Raw genomic sequence first — 16417 nt, 5'->3', positions numbered from 1 at the left:
AAACGCACTGTAGATCGGAACTATCACCCAACGCCCCTAAATACGGGCCTGGGTCGGATGTGTCAGTGATTGAAGCAATGGCGTTTCAAAGAACATACTACATGATCAGGTTCATAATTTAAAATTTGATGGAAATATTTGCATTATAAAGATGAATATTATATTAAGAAGATGGTAATGTCAGTACAAAATTATCAAAACATGTATGTCAATTTGAACTACGGATTAATTTCGTGTGCTGACAATAGATGGCAGGGAGAACCTTCAGCCAGCTATTGTAATTCTCCGCTTTGTCGGTAGATGACGGGAGCGTTCTGAATCATTGCAAAAGATGAAGAAGGCGAAACATTGCAATATATTTGACCATAGCATACTTACGTTATTCCAGACCAATTTCTTTTTTTATGAAAATGTGATTTCTTTGTTACATTGATAAGTAATCGTCGGTTATTTGAACAATCAATATCAAAAGCTTAAGAAAATGATAATTAACGATAATACAAATACAAAACTTCTCCCGGACCGCTCGTGGCTACGAATAAATTTTACAGGCCCTTCCGAAGATGCAAAATGAAAAGCTTATAAATTGAACTGCAACTGCAATTTAGACAAATGTGTAGCACTGTATGATATGAAAATTCTGTTAGGTGGCTAATGCACAGATTGGCAAAGAAGAGACAATTAAACCCACGATTGGTAAAGAAAGTCTTCATGAATTAAGTAATGATAATGGTATGAGATTGATTACTTTGCAACCTCAAAGAATTTAATTGTGAAAAGTACCACTTTTAAACATAAAGATATCCATAAATATACCTGGTCTTCTCTAGATGGTAAAACTCATAATCAGATAGATCATATTCCTATTGATAAGACAAGGCATGCTAATATAATTGACATTCGTACACATAGAGGTGCTGACTGTGCCAGTGACCATTATTTAGTAATTGCTAAATTAAGAGAAAGACTCGCAGTAATAAATCATAAGCAACAAAATCTAAAAGTTCTAAAATTTAATACAGGAAAATTTGCTGATGAAAGAATTAAGAAAGATTACCAAATTAAACTGTCAAATAGATTCAATGTCTTGCAGGATTTAAATGATGATGAAAATATAAATGAAACAGACGTAAATAAGAATTGGGAGCACATACGTAATGCAATAGAATCAGCAGCTAAAGAAAGTATAGGATACCATAAACCAAGAAAAAGCAAGCCATGGTTTGATAATGAATGTCATAATCTAATAAAAATAAGAAATCAGGCTAGACTTAGGTGGTTAAATAGCTCTGATGATACAAATCTAAGCAATTATAATAGAATAAAGCGAGAAGTTAACCGCACGTTTAGAAGTAAAAAAAGAGATTACTTGAAAAGTAAAATTATCGAAATTGAAACAACAGCAAAAACAAAAATATTAGAGATTTATATAAAGGTGTAAATGAGTTTAGAAAGGGGTGGCAACCTAAAGTAAACTTGATAAAATATAAAAACGGCGATTTTTTGGCCGATCCAAGCGATATTTTAAATAGATGGAAGAACTACTTTAATGACCTTTTAAATGTTCATGTAGGAGATAAATCAGAAGTAAATGAAGTACACACAGCAGAACCTTTAGTTCCAGAACCTAACTTGACTGAAGTTAAAGATGCTATTAAAAGGCTAAAGAATAACAAAGCACCTGGCATTGATTTAATACCAGCTGAGTTAATTAATTATGGTGGAAATTCATTAATATGTCAAATTCATAAATTAATTTGTTTAATATGGAATAAAGAAGAAATCCCTCAACAGTGGAAAGAATCCATAATTGTTCCTGTGTTTAAAAAAGGTGATAAAATGAACTGCAATAATTACCGTGGAATTTCTCTACTCTCAACAACATATACCGGTAAAATATTATCTAACATTCTTTTAACAAGACTAACCCCATATGCTAATGAAATTATAGGTGATTATCAATGTGGATTTAAACGTAACAGATCAACTACAGATCAAATTTTTCTCATCAGACAGACACTTGAGAAAAAGTGGGAATATAATCAAAGTGTCCATCAGCTATTCATTGATTTAAAAAAAATCATATGATTCAGTCAAAAGAGATAAATTATATAATATATTAGTAGAGTTTGGAATACCTAAGAAGCTTGTTAATATGATAAAAGTATTCACCAGTGAAACAGAAAGTAAAACTCGTGTGGGTATTATGTGTCTGACAAACTTACAATTCATGATGGGTTAAAACAAGGAGATGCATTATCTCCATTGCTCTTTAATTTTCCCTTAGAATATGCTGTTAGGAAGGTAAAAGAAACTAACGAAGGACTAAAATTAAATGGTATGACTCAGTTGTTAGCATATGCAGATGATGTAGACTTATTAGGAGATGATATAAATACAATTAAGAATAATGCTAAAATATTTTTCAAAACTGCTAAAGAGATAGGTTTGGAAGTTAACAAAGAGAAAACTAAATATATGCTTACAGGCCGAAACCAAGTGTTAGGTAATAATCAAAATCTAATTATTGATAACAACTCGTTTGAACCAGTTTCCAAATTCAAGTACTTAGGAATAATACTAACAAATGAAAATGATATTAAAGAGGAAATAAAAAGCAGGCTTAGTTCAGGAAATGCATGTTACTTCTCTCTTCATAAACTTTTGTCTTCTCGTTTAATATCTAAGAAACTAAAAGTTAAAATATACAAAACAGTAATTTTGCCTGTAGTATTATATGGATGCGAAACTTGGTCCCTTACATTGAAAGAGGAACATAAATTGAGAGTATTTGAAAATAAGATCCTTAGGAAAATATTTGGACCTAAAAGAGATGAGGAGACAGGTGAATGGAGAAGGTTACATAATTTAGAACTACGTAATTTGTATTCATGTCCAGATATTATTAGAATGATTAAAACAAGAAGACTTAGGTGGGCATGCCATGTGGCACGAATGGTAGAGGAAAGAGGAGTTTTTCAGGATTCTTGTTGGGAAACCTGATGGTAAGAGACCTGTAGGAAGGCCAAGACGAAGATGGAGGGATAATGTTGAGATGGACCTAAAGGAAATAATTGGTAGGGATGGAAAAGAGTATATAGATCTTGCTCAGGATAGGGACAGATGGAAGGCATGCTGCAGCCATGAACCTTCGGGTTTAAGAAGGCTAGGGAGTCGGAGAGAGTCATGTAGCACTGGACAGAATTACAATTATTTCAGAAAGCTAACAAATGCTAACTTAACTATCTCTTCATTGTAAATACAGTTAAAATATGAAATATATTTCTGGGCCCGTTGGCTAAGATCTGCTAAAATGATGTCCAGTGCAATACTAAAAATATTCCTCAAAATATCGAAGAATATATATTTATGTAAATATTATAATGATAGGAATATAAACAGACAAACAGTCAGAGGAATTTCAAGATTGTGTACTTTGTTTGTCCGGAAAGGAAGTAGAAAACAGAAGTAAAGGTTTCTTTTGAAACAGACGAAATATTTCGATAACCGAGAACCAACGATAGCTTTTCAAGACTGAAAACGGATTGAAAAATTTGAAAATGGATGAGCGATTTTTGAAACTACAAAAATAAAAAAATAAATGTGAGAGATGATATACAAACAATGATTTTTCAAAATTGGAAACAGTTTGTGATATTCGAAAACCGATGAACTGTTTTGGAAAACTGAAAAAAAGTAGAAAATGCTTTGAAAATCGACATCAAAAGAATCCTTTTGAACACTGATAATTGTTGTTTTTTTTGTAATTTTGGAACCGAAAAAGGTTTCCAAAAACTGCAAGGAAAATGTTTTGGATTCCTATACCAAGGAACGCTTTTGAAAAACTAAAAACCGTAAAAATGGCTTTGAAAAACAATGAAACGGTTTTATGAAATGCCACTTTATTTTCTCATAAATTGATTTCCATTTATTCCAAAACTGTGATTTTGTTCTCCAAGAACAAACGAAAATAAATTATCCGACCGTCCCGTACAGTCGGTCCCCTTCTGAATATGTGGTAGTGACGGGACGCGTGCGGCAATTGTTTTGCTTCACTGCTCGCGTCCGCTGCTCTCGTGGAAGACCAGCTGTGATTGGCAGAACGGATAACAATTTATCATCCGATTGGTGCACGCCAATTGCTTGTCGAACATGGTGATGTCGTGTTACCCGGTCGCTTCACATAAACTACAGTTGTTGCTCTCTCTCCCCCTAACAAAACCTTGGCTTGGTGCTTGGAAAGTTGTTCATGGCATTGATTCCAGAAAGGAATGAGGAATGTCTGAACTCAAATCAAGCTTTCAAATATAAATTTGATGCTGAAATAAAAAGGACGTGTATGTCTGATATCGTGTGTCGAATTACACTATAAGCCAGGAGAGTAAGAGTTTCTCATGCAGTACACCCTTGACAGCATTCTTGCACACTAACGAGGCTCTGGCGTTCGAACCACAGCCATACTGATGTTATTTTGTGTCCTGTCGTGCTTTTGATCTCCCTTCATCAGTTTCATCATAACATCACTCATCCTCATCTTCGCGATTAGCCAAAAGTGACAGAAAATGTGGCACAGGGCTGTCACCAGTAGGTTGACGTGGTTAAGTAGCTTTACGCCACCCAAATAGCCTACAAGTTCTTTCAGAAGCACTTGTAGCAGAGGGTTGTTGATTTGATATTTGACTTCGCTCTTCTGCCACTTTTGTCTAATCGCGAAGATGAGGATGAGTGATGATATGATGAAATTTATGAAGGGACACTCTCAAAGAACACTCACGACCAGGCTGGGATTCGAACCCGGGACCCCTTGGACACAAAGTGATAAAAAAAGAAACACAGCGAGAAAAGATAAAAATTGGAAGTGAGAGAGAAAGAGGGCAAAAATTAGAAAAAATCTCTTCAAAGAATGAGATTCACACTTGATGCATTTTGGTGCATTTTTGTATGTCGTGAAAGAAACACCAAAGTGCATAATTTAATTCAAGTGAGGATTTATTTCAGTCGAGATGCCCTTCAGTGCATCAGTTGATGCGTTTTGATGCACCTTGATGCGTTTTGATGCACCAGAATGCATCTTTCTTGATGATGCACTTAATCGTTTCGTCTGAACTACGTAAACTCTGTAGCTCAGACAAAACGTTTAAGTGCATCATCCAAAAAGATGCAGGAAGGTGCATCAAGGAACATCAACTGATGCATTGAAGTGCACGTCGACTGAAATAAATCTTCACTTGAATCAAATTATGCACTTTGATGTTTCTTTCCACACATACAATAATGCACCAAAATGCATCAAATGTGAATCTGTTTCTTTGAAGAAGCCATAAAACACACTTTAGTGCATCAATCGATGCATTCTGGTGCAACAATCGATATGATAATTAAGTTTTCTGTGTGTATCATCATCAACTAATTTCAGATGTTTTCTGATGGTAAAATCATGCCAATGTTTGTAAAGGCATTCAATTTGATTTTCTGTGCCCAGTACATTCGTATCCTAGTGTATCCTAAATATGACATGACATCATAATTGTGGCAGCAATAAACTTCTTCACATCTTCAACTGTCAATTTCAGTTCCTTTCCAGTTTGCTGGAGGCGTCTCCTGTTAATAAATTCAGCTAGAGTAAAGAAAATATCACACGGAAGATATTTTCTAACATAATCTTCAGGTGGTAGATTTAGTGTATTTAGTGTGGGTTCAAGATGTTCAGGTGCAGGTGGCACTGGAAAGAATTCAATTGTCTTTTTCCAAAGAAACACGTTCATTTGAATCAAAAACTTTCACATGTTCTTCAAGAAGTAAGCCCTCACCATCACTGTCTTCAATATTCTCATAGTTCAAATTCACATTGAAGTCTGGATCAGCGTCCTTGTCATCATCAGAAAGATCCATGTCACTCACCATCTGCTCAGCCAGCACAAAGTCCTTAAATTCTTGAGAATCTGAAAATGTAATTAAAAAAATTATTTATATCTCATAATACTTGATATATTTTCATCCCCCACTGTACATAGATTTAAAGGCAAAAATATTAAAGGACAGTTAGCACGACGGTTAGGTGGTAGCCATATAATCTTGATTTCGTAACATTTTTGCAAGACATTCGTTTATTTTGGGTCTTCCCTCTGATTTACTTCATATAACTATTATTCACTCTTACTTTCAAAATAAACCTAACAAGGTACAAGGAGACGTAAAATGAGCTACAATACAAAAATATATAGCTCAAACCAAATATTTACTTGCATAGTAAGTGCTATTAGTGGTAACTGAACATTACATTTTGTGACTTCATATACCTTTGTGGTGGATGCCATTAGCAAAGATATTTTTTTCAAACAATGCCAATTGTGATGGAAATAGAAGAGACAAAGTTTAACAATACTGTATTGTAGCTTACCGTGCCTCTTGATCCACTATGCCACAAATAATTATAATAATCAAAATTAAGAAAAACACATAAAATGTATAAAAAAGACTTCATCATATGTCATTAGGCACATGAAATTGAGCAATTGGAATAAAATATGGCCACAATGAAATTTACAAAGTTATTTTTCGAAGGTATATAATTAATTGTGTATGAAATGTAAACTATGTGTACAAGAATGACAGAATATGAGCTGAAACACATTCATTTTAAATTGAAAATAAATGTTTAATTCCAGCATAAAAGCATTCATTGTGTCCTGAGGCCCCCTACAGGGGACATGCCAGCGGCGCCGACTTATTAAAATTATTGGGGGGGGGGGGGCTATGATCACTGAAATAAATTAATGAATGACTCACTCTCTCCCTTTTTTAAGTTTTGGCCTCAGTTTTCGAAATTTCATAAAAGCCTATGAATTCCTCTAAAATATCAAAATTTTTATTCACAGTTCGAATGCAGAATATTAATTGTCCACGGATGGATATGTCACAAGTTTCGTCGCCAACCATAATAGGAAAATATTCCCGACTTTTAATATCTGCTACCACGGAGCGCAAAACAGATCTCCCTTATATATCAATGATCTCGTTCTGAATGTCATGTGAGAGCCATTTGTAGCTCGAACGTCCCATCCACTACCCTAGTTCATGCACATCGTCTTTTGAAACTCTTTTTAATAAAAATTTTAACAATACTGATAATTACATACTTATTATATAGTAATATGTCATGTGTTTTGCTGTCTCTGGTCATAGCCCCATCCCCCAAAGTTGATGGTTTAGCGGTCTCAGCCCCCAAAGTTGATGGTCTAGAACATTTCAAATTTGTATTTAAAGTTAGTTCATGTGGCACAATTCAGAGTAAACTTTACAAGAGAAGCAAAATAATACATTAGATCCTCTTAAGCAAAAATATTAGGGGGCTCTACCCCCACATTGTTAACATTGGGAGAGGGGGCTCGAGCCCCCTCAAGCCCCTACGAGTCGGCGCCTATGGGACATGCATATTTATCATACTGCCAATGGAAAACCCAATTGTATTTAATAAAATATAACATTTAAATTCGATTTATGGACATTTAAACTGTTAGCCATCAATCAGAGAAACAACAAGCATTAAAAATACCAAGGAAAAAATTATACTCAAGTGGGAAAGATGCAGACCATCTTCCTCTCTTTTCGTCAGCCATCTTCAATGAACTGTACAAATCGTATATGTAACGGAATGTATTGAGAGTTTTATTTGAAACATGCTGACATCTATCAGGAGTCGCTCTAAACAAATCTCACAGTTGCCATCTAAGTAGATATTCAACTAAATTTTTTTAAATAGAGTACACTTTTATGTCCCCTGTGGGGGACCGTGGGACTGACTAAAGGTGTGAATTGGCAGCCATCTTGGAAAATGGCGACCACTTTCACCTCGTGAGGTTGAATAATATGAACTTTTCACACAAATGAAGTACAGAATGCACTATTCTACATCCACTGAAAGAATGTGGTTAATGTAAACAATACAACGCGATTTTTGAGAAAAGGCTCCTTTTGTGGGTTTCGGTGTCATCATGGCTGTAAATATGATATTGGTTACAGCTCCACAACTCATAATCAGGAACGTATATTCTTAGCTAGCTGGGCTATCAGTGAAATCTGTGAAAATACAGAAGGATCTGAAATTGTGAATAGAATTGTTCATTTCAGTAACGAGATGATGGTAATTTCTGGAGTTGGCAACCACATTTCCTATGAGTTTGCAACTTGACAGACGTTGACATGGCAGCGTGGCTTTCTTGAAGGCGCCGAGAACGAAGAAAATGGGTGTGTCTAACCACTTAGCCTCGGCATACGCCACTACTCATAATTAAAGTTTGGCCGCGTCAGGAACCGGCGCAGAGACTGCTTTTATGGCAGTGACCCTGTGTTGTCGCGTTTACCTGCGAAGAAACTCGCGGTCAAACAGCCAATTAGCCCCACCGCTTTTGCAAGAGCCGACAACGTTAAAATTCCCATCCACAAAGCATCCAGTAGGGAAACATGATTTTGTCAAAATTGCCGTTCTGCGTTGTGATTGCACATCGGTTAGTACCCCGTCCCAATAACACCTACACATGTTCAGTGTAGGCACGCATCAACACTATAGTCTACTTCTTGCAACACAATCACTCCGATGATACTCTCCCTTAGGGTTGCGATATCACGCGGCATCGGTGAGACGAATACACCCTGTCTTTGATGAAACCCCACAAAAAGAAATGTCACGGTCCCGTGATCTTGAGGACCAAAACATTGCACAAAACACTGTGAGTGATGTGGGTGATTTGAGTGTCGCCTAGCGGCAGGGATATGAACTCTCAGCTTAACAAAACATGCACGCACAAACTGCGTTCCTATCGAGTTTGTGCGTGCCGTGTCACCCGTGCTGCTTACATTGAACATATGTAGGTGTTAAAAAAAAACTGTTCGAGTTCCTCGTTCGTTCTGGACTGGTTTCATTAACGTAAGTTCAATAGTTTACTTGCAATAAATATTTGTAACCCCTCAAGTACAGTATGCGCCAAAATATACAGTACTGAAATGAAAAGATGAACAAAAGTATAAGTCATGTTACAATATAGTGACTGGTCTATATGCAACCCAAATAACAATCGTGCCTTTTAGGTTGCATAACTGTCAGGAAACCTAAGGTTAGGTTAGGTTAGGGCATGTGGAGTGGACGATTGTCATTTGGGTTACATATAGACCAGTCACCTTTTTCAAACTCGGTTCACCTTCACGACCGCTTCCGTATGAGCGGAAATAATGCTCAACTATGAATTATTTTTCCTCCGTCGAGAGACCCATTTCCAACAACAACTGCACAACACAACTTCCTTTTCACTACTGCGAACACGTGCAGCTGGAGCTATGCCCCGTCGACAAACGCAACCACGTGTTCGAGATGCGCGAGTTTCAGTACTGTATATTTTGGCGCATACCATATTTATGAAACACCCGATACTTTTAATGCTGCGACTAAGTTTGCTTTTTAATCGCAGATTAAAGCGATAACAGTGGCCAATAATGTGTGCAGTATTGACACATTTATGTAGGCACTTACTTCTTGGGTTCGATACCCGGTGGACGTCCAGAGGAGTTCGGATCACACTTTAAACTGTAGGTCCAGTACCAATTAGACTTTGTTTTGAACTGTCGTTTTCAAGTCCACTTCAAGCACAGATAGGTTTATCGGGATTGGACCTACAGTTTAAAGTGGGATCCGAACCACTGTGCCTTCACTGAGTCTCCTTGGTTACAAAGCGATGGCGTTACCACTACGCCATCGGGGAGGTGGCCCGATTAGCCTATTTGTGCACAAAGTGGACTTAACAACAACAACAACTTATTTCTGAGTGGGTTCATCTGCATAGCTCTTACGACGGATGAAAAAGTTTTGAATTTAATCTTCAATGTGTCTTTTGTGGGGAAGATATTTTGACACTGCACCCCACATTGTATATTTACAACAAACATACAATGTCCGAAGGACAAGGAAGAAGAGTGCAGGTAATAAAAGCTATACCCTATCAGAGATGAATACGTTGATTTGTTTCGTTTTGTTGTTTGGTAGCGTTAATACTGCATTTGTGATAAATTTTGTTACGTTTTGAAATAATTTCCAGGTAGATTTTATTAATACAGGGATACAAGTAGATAGACCAATAGCAGGGATACAAGTAGATAGACCAATAGCAGGGATACAAGTAGATAGACCAATAAGAGCAAAGAAACAAAAAATGGAGGTACTAGGAAAACGAGTGTATAATACAGAGCATTCCCTGACATACGCTACGAGACTCGGCGGCAAGTGGCCCGGCATCAGCGATTGTCTTTCCCGGTGAACGGTGAACAGTCGCACGCTAGAGTCTGTTTTTTTTTTTCGCTCTCCCTGCCTTCGTTCTCTTTCCCTTTCTGTTCAATATTTCCTCGGAAGTTGTGTTGTGTCGTGTCCGTGTGTTGAAGATTGTGGCTTAATATGGCACCACAAAGGTTTCCATTACAACAAAGGATTTATCTTGTCGAGTGTTGCTTCGGAAAGAGGAATTGTGAAGAAGTGTGACGACGTTTTGCAATAAAATTTCCTGGTGTTCCCGTTACACATCGTTTAGAGTAACAGGGTCAGTTCTAAATAAAAGTGGGAAGAAAAATGGGGAAATTAAAAAAAAAAAATAATAAGTATACAAAGACAATCCGCGCACCATCGGTGAGTTAAAAGAGAGTATTGTACGAGAAATCGGGAGAATTACAGTAGACGAACTTGCACGTGTAAATGCCAATTTCCTTCGGAGATGCCAGGAATGTGTTGCAGCAGAGGGACATCATTTTCAACACCTTCTGTAGTCAAGGTTAGTACACAATATGAAAACTGTGTAACGACCCTGCGTGGTCGCCACATTTAACGACCCTGCGCGGTCGCAATATTATATTTTGTTAAGAAGGATGGATGAAGAATGCATGCTAAAAGTTTAAATGTGTTAACGGATCCACCTCTACGTTTATTAGTTTCGCTTATTATTATTTGACCCTGCGTGGTCGATGTATTCTGTAAATGTTGACGGGTCCACCTCTACGTTTATTAACTTCGCTCACTATTAGACCCTGCGTGGTCGTTGTATTTGGTAAATGTTATTATTTATTGTCAATTACACTGTTCAACTCGATATTTAGGATTACAGAGTCCTGCGAGGCTTATTATTAATTGTATTGTCTGAATGCACACAGTTTTAGTTTATATTGACACATGCAACTAGTGATTTTCCCACTAGTGTTTTCTTAATGTTACTTCTTGGATGATTCTCAGTACGAAGGTTGCAATATGTAAAAAAGTGAGTTAGCAACGCGTACTTGTAGTTACTATTTTCACCACCCATGCGCCACCGCGAGTATAAAGCCAGCGCAGCGAGGCCCGCAGTTCAGTTGGCTTTCAGGTCGGCTCACGATAAGATCTCTCTTACCAACGGACCTGGAAGAAGGATCACTCCGCTCTTGCGAGAGTCCAAGCATCCTAAGGAAGGAAGGAAGGAAGGAAGTTGCACTCCGCTCTTGCGAGAGACCAAGCACCCAAGAGAAGTTGTCCTCCGCCTGCGGGCGAGAGAAGCCGCGCTCCGCTTTCCAGCGAGAGAGAGGTTGAACTCTGCCTTTGGCAAGAGAACCCACTCCACTTTCGAGTGAGAGATACCCCCACTCCGCTTATTGGCGAGAGAGAACCCACTCCACTTTCGAGTGAGAGATACCCCGCTCCGCTTATTGGCGAGAGAGAACAACTCCACTTTAGAGTGAGAGGACCCGCTCCGCTTGCTGCGAGAGGTTTCCTTCCCCTATCAACCTGCGGCACCCCGCCAGGGTAGTGTGGCGTTGGGTTTCCAGACAACCTACTCTCTTTTTCAAGGGAACCCGTGACGACTGCGGCGACCAGGCCCTAAATAAAATTAGGTCCCCATACTCCCCATTGGCGCCTCACTGCGAGGAATGAATTGGATGTTCCCTGTTCCCCCTTTTTTTCTTCGAGTCTAAAGGTGGTACAGGTAAAAGCACGTAAGGGATACAGGTAAAGACTAGTGTGCTAACGGACCTCTTTGTGTTCTGATTATAATAAACTTTATATATATATAAACCTGGTTTAACCTTTCTTTACACCCAGCAAGCCCTGAGATATTTCTGAGTCTTTGTACTACGACTGAATCAGTTAGCACATATGGGTAAACTTTTGCCGACCACCCAACTGCAGTGTTTAGCGTGTTGAACGCAGCCAGTACCAGTACTCCTGCGCCGTGGTGCTGAGCTCTGCGTGGGTGGACGTTGCATAAAGTTTTTGGCGCTCATAACGTGGGGCCCGAGAGATTGTAAAGACTTAAACCAGAAAGCCAGTAGGGGCCTTTTAGCTACAAGGACTAGAAGGGGCTCATAAGTGTCAGTGTTAGTGTTCGTCCAAAGAATTCACGAAGGAGAAGATATAGTGTTGTGTAGTGGAATAAACCATAGACGGTGTGCCAAAATGGAAAGGGACGCGTCAAGTATGAACTTAAGAAGCAGAGGGAGGAAAACCGTAGATGAAGAGACTGGGTTCGGATGCTGTGAGGATACCGGAGGAGAGATGGAGTATTTCCAGTGTTGCCAATGTCTCCAGAAGTTCCATTGGATATGTGAGGGGCAAGAAGAGACCTCAGTGTCCACTGCAGAGTCCAGATGCAAGACGTGCTCAACAGTACCCTTGAAGGTTTCCGGGCAAGAACCAAGTGCTCCTAGTACGACCCCATCAGACCATTGGTTATTAGAATGGCTGATGAAAGATAAAGAAGAGAGAAAGAAAGAGAAATCGGAGGAAGAAGAACATAGACGAAAGGAAAGAATAGAGGAAGAGAAGCAGAGAAAGAAAGATATGGCTCAATTAGAGAGAGCTAGAAAGAAAGAGGTAATGGAGCTAAGACAAGTAGTGGAGTCCATGGAGGAGAAAAGGCTTCATGAAAAAGCTGAAGAAGAAGCTAAAAAGACACTTGAAAAAGCAGAAGAAGAAGCTAAAAAGACACTTGAGAAAGCAGAAGAAGAAGCTAAAAGAAAACTAGAGACACAAGAATTTAGGTCGCTAATAGAGTCTCTTGAAAAGAAAAGAGAAATTGAAAAACGAGAAGCAGAAGAGAAAAGAGAATTTGAAAAACGAGAAGCAGAAGAGAAAAGAGAAAGAGAATTAGAAATTCTCCGTGCGTTGGTTGAAAGACAGGAAGAAAAGAGAATGAAAGAAAAAGAAGAGGAGAATGAGATAAGACAGCAAGAAGCTGAAAGAAGCAGAGCAGAACTACAGACTCTTTTCTCCCAACATAAGACAGACCAGTTAGAAAGTCTTAGGGAGGAATTAGAGAAAATTAGAATCTCTTGTCAGCTGGAAGTAGTGAAAGTAGTGGAAGAACAATTAGAACCTTTAGCTGCCTGGCGTGGTGAAATTGAGAAAAATTTAGATACCTGTCTACAATTGGTAGCCCAGTCTACGACGGAAAGTGGAAGTGAAGAACCAGAGAGAGTTAAGCAGATAGAAGCAGCAGTAAAGACTCTGAGTGAGCAGGCCGTAGTTATGGAGAAGGCGGTCGAAGAACAGAAAGTAGCTGCAGAAACGATGGCCAAAGCAACCGGCGAAAAGGTGAACTCTCTCCGAGGAGAGACACAGAAATTGGAAGTATCTCTTCGGCAAGAAATACATGAGCAGACTGGGTCTATAGTCCGAAGAGTAGGTGAACTGCAAGATAAAATTGAACGGTTGCAGCTACAACCGGGAGTCACTTCTGATGTTCTCCCCGATTCCATTGAACGGGATAGAAGTTTGAATCCTGAGGCAGCCTCTTATGAACCTCCTAGAGTGGTGCAGAATCCTTTCTATCTGGAAACCATTCAATCAGATAACCGTAAGCGGCCTAGAGAAGCAGATAGTTTGGACGGGACATCTCCTCGGCAAAGAACCGAATTTAAGATGCCTAGAATGGCTGACATCGCACACATCCCCAAGTTCAAGGGTGATATCGAAGCTCAGTCAGCTGAGAAATATCTTCGTGAGCTCAATGTAAGCTTCGAGCTCATGCAAGTGCCTGACAATTACAGACTCGAATTGCTACCTAGAGTATTCACAAGTAAAGCTGAACATTGGCTGGCAGGTAACATAGACAGTTTTGCTAGCTATGCAGATTTCTGCATAAAGTTTAAAGAAGAGTTTGCCTCCGAGAAGGCTAAGCAGAGACAATTAACTGCAATAAGAAATAGAAGATATTCCCGTCCCGTACATGAAAATATGGAGAGCTTCGCTTGGAGCATTTACGCCGCCTATAGGAATCTAAGTGACAACTTCAGCGAGAGCGAGGTGCTGAATTTAATCATAGGTCAGTTACCTTATAAAACTCGAAATCTCTGCCTTGCGCACTCTCCCAGAACAGTCGACGAATTGACCAGCTTCCTCAAGGACTTTGAAATATACGATGATCCCGACTTCTGGAGAAATAAAGAGGACTTCAAAGGTAAAGAACTTCCCAATAAGAATTTCAAAGTGCGAAGCATTGAGACCAAGGGTGACACTAAACAAGAAAACTCTTGGAGAACTCAAAATTTTAATAGAGGTGGAGGTAACAGAGGACTGAACCGTAACCAGAATGGTCGATGGGAACCTTATCGACCAAATCAAGGGCGTTCAAGAAGAGACTTTCCCAGGGGCAATTTCCAGAGAGACCAAGACAGAAATTGGAGATCCTCGATCGGAAGAGAAGGAAGTCCAGTCCAACATAGTTCCAGAAGGTACTCTTCTAGAAACTCAGATCGCAGGAGTGAACCCCCTGATCCTGGAGAAGTGCAGACTGTGGAGCAGCTAGACCCTCTTGGGACAGTTCGAGAGTTTACCAGTAACCAGAGGTCACAAAGTTGCCAAACCAACTAGTCACCCACCAAAGTGTCTCCCCATTTTCCATAGCCAAGCTGCCATCCCAGAAGGAAGAAAGGAGGAAGAAAGAAGTAGTAGGGGAAGAAGTGGACCATTGACTGAAGTGTAGAAGAGACAGAGACTCTTATCAGTTTAATCTTTAATATTTCCAGTAAAATTTTTCCAGAAATTGTAAGTTTTAAATTTCTACCAAAATTTTTGCCCGAGGAAGGGACGTATGTAACGACCCTGCGTGGTCGCCACATTTAACGACCCTGCGCGGTCGCAATATTATATTTTGTTAAGAAGGATGGATGAAGAATGCATGCTAAAAGTTTAAATGTGTTAACGGATCCACCTCTACGTTTATTAGTTTCGCTTATTATTATTTGACCCTGCGTGGTCGATGTATTCTGTAAATGTTGACGGGTCCACCTCTACGTTTATTAACTTCGCTCACTATTAGACCCTGCGTGGTCGTTGTATTTGGTAAATGTTATTATTTATTGTCAATTACACTGTTCAACTCGATATTTAGGATTACAGAGTCCTGCGAGGCTTATTATTAATTGTTTTGTCTGAATGCACACAGTTTTAGTTTATATTGACACATGCAACTAGTGATTTTCCCACTAGTGTTTTCTTAATGTTACTTCTTGGATGATTCTCAGTACGAAGGTTGCAATATGTAAAAAAGTGAGTTAGCAACGCGTACTTGTAGTTACTATTTTCACCACCCATGCGCCACCGCGAGTATAAAGCCAGCGCAGCGAGGCCCGCAGTTCAGTTGGCTTTCAGGTCGGCTCACGATAGGATCTTTCTTACCAACGGACCTGGAAGAAGGATCACTCCGCTCTTGCGAGAGTCCAAGCATCCTAAGGAAGGAAGGAAGGAAGGAAGTTGCACTCCGCTCTTGCGAGAGACCAAGCACCCAAGAGAAGTTGTCCTCCGCCTGCGGGCGAGAGAAGCCGCGCTCCGCTTTCCAGCGAGAGAGAGGTTGAACTCTGCCTTTGGCAAGAGAACCCACTCCACTTTCGAGTGAGAGATACCCCCACTCCGCTTATTGGCGAGAGAGAACCCACTCCACTTTCGAGTGAGAGATACCCCGCTCCGCTTATTGGCGAGAGAGAACAACTCCACTTTAGAGTGAGAGGACCCGCTCCGCTTGCTGCGAGAGGTTTCCTTCCCCTATCAACCTGCGGCACCCCGCCAGGGTAGTGTGGCGTTGGGTTTCCAGACAACCTACTCTCTTTTTCAAGGGAACCCGTGACGACTGCGGCGACCAGGCCCTAAATAAAATTAGGTCCCCATACTCCCCATTGGCGCCTCACTGCGAGGAATGAATTGGATGTTCCCTGTTCCCCCTTTTTTTCTTCGAGTCTAAAGGTGGTACAGGTAAAAGCACGTAAGGGATACAGGTAAAGACTAGTGTGCTAACGGACCTCTTTGTGTTCTGATTATAATAAACTTTATATATATATAAACCTGGTTTAACCTTTCTTTACACCCAGCAAGCCCTGAGATATTTCTGAGTCTTTGTACTACGACTGAATCAGTTAG

Source organism: Lepisma saccharinum, chromosome 6 (assembly GCF_977018435.1).
Source record: "Lepisma saccharinum chromosome 6, izLepSacc3.1, whole genome shotgun sequence".
Lineage (NCBI taxonomy): Eukaryota > Metazoa > Arthropoda > Insecta > Zygentoma > Lepismatidae > Lepisma > Lepisma saccharinum.
The sequence above is the reverse complement of the archived record's forward strand: the minus strand, read 5'-3'. Positions refer to the sequence as shown.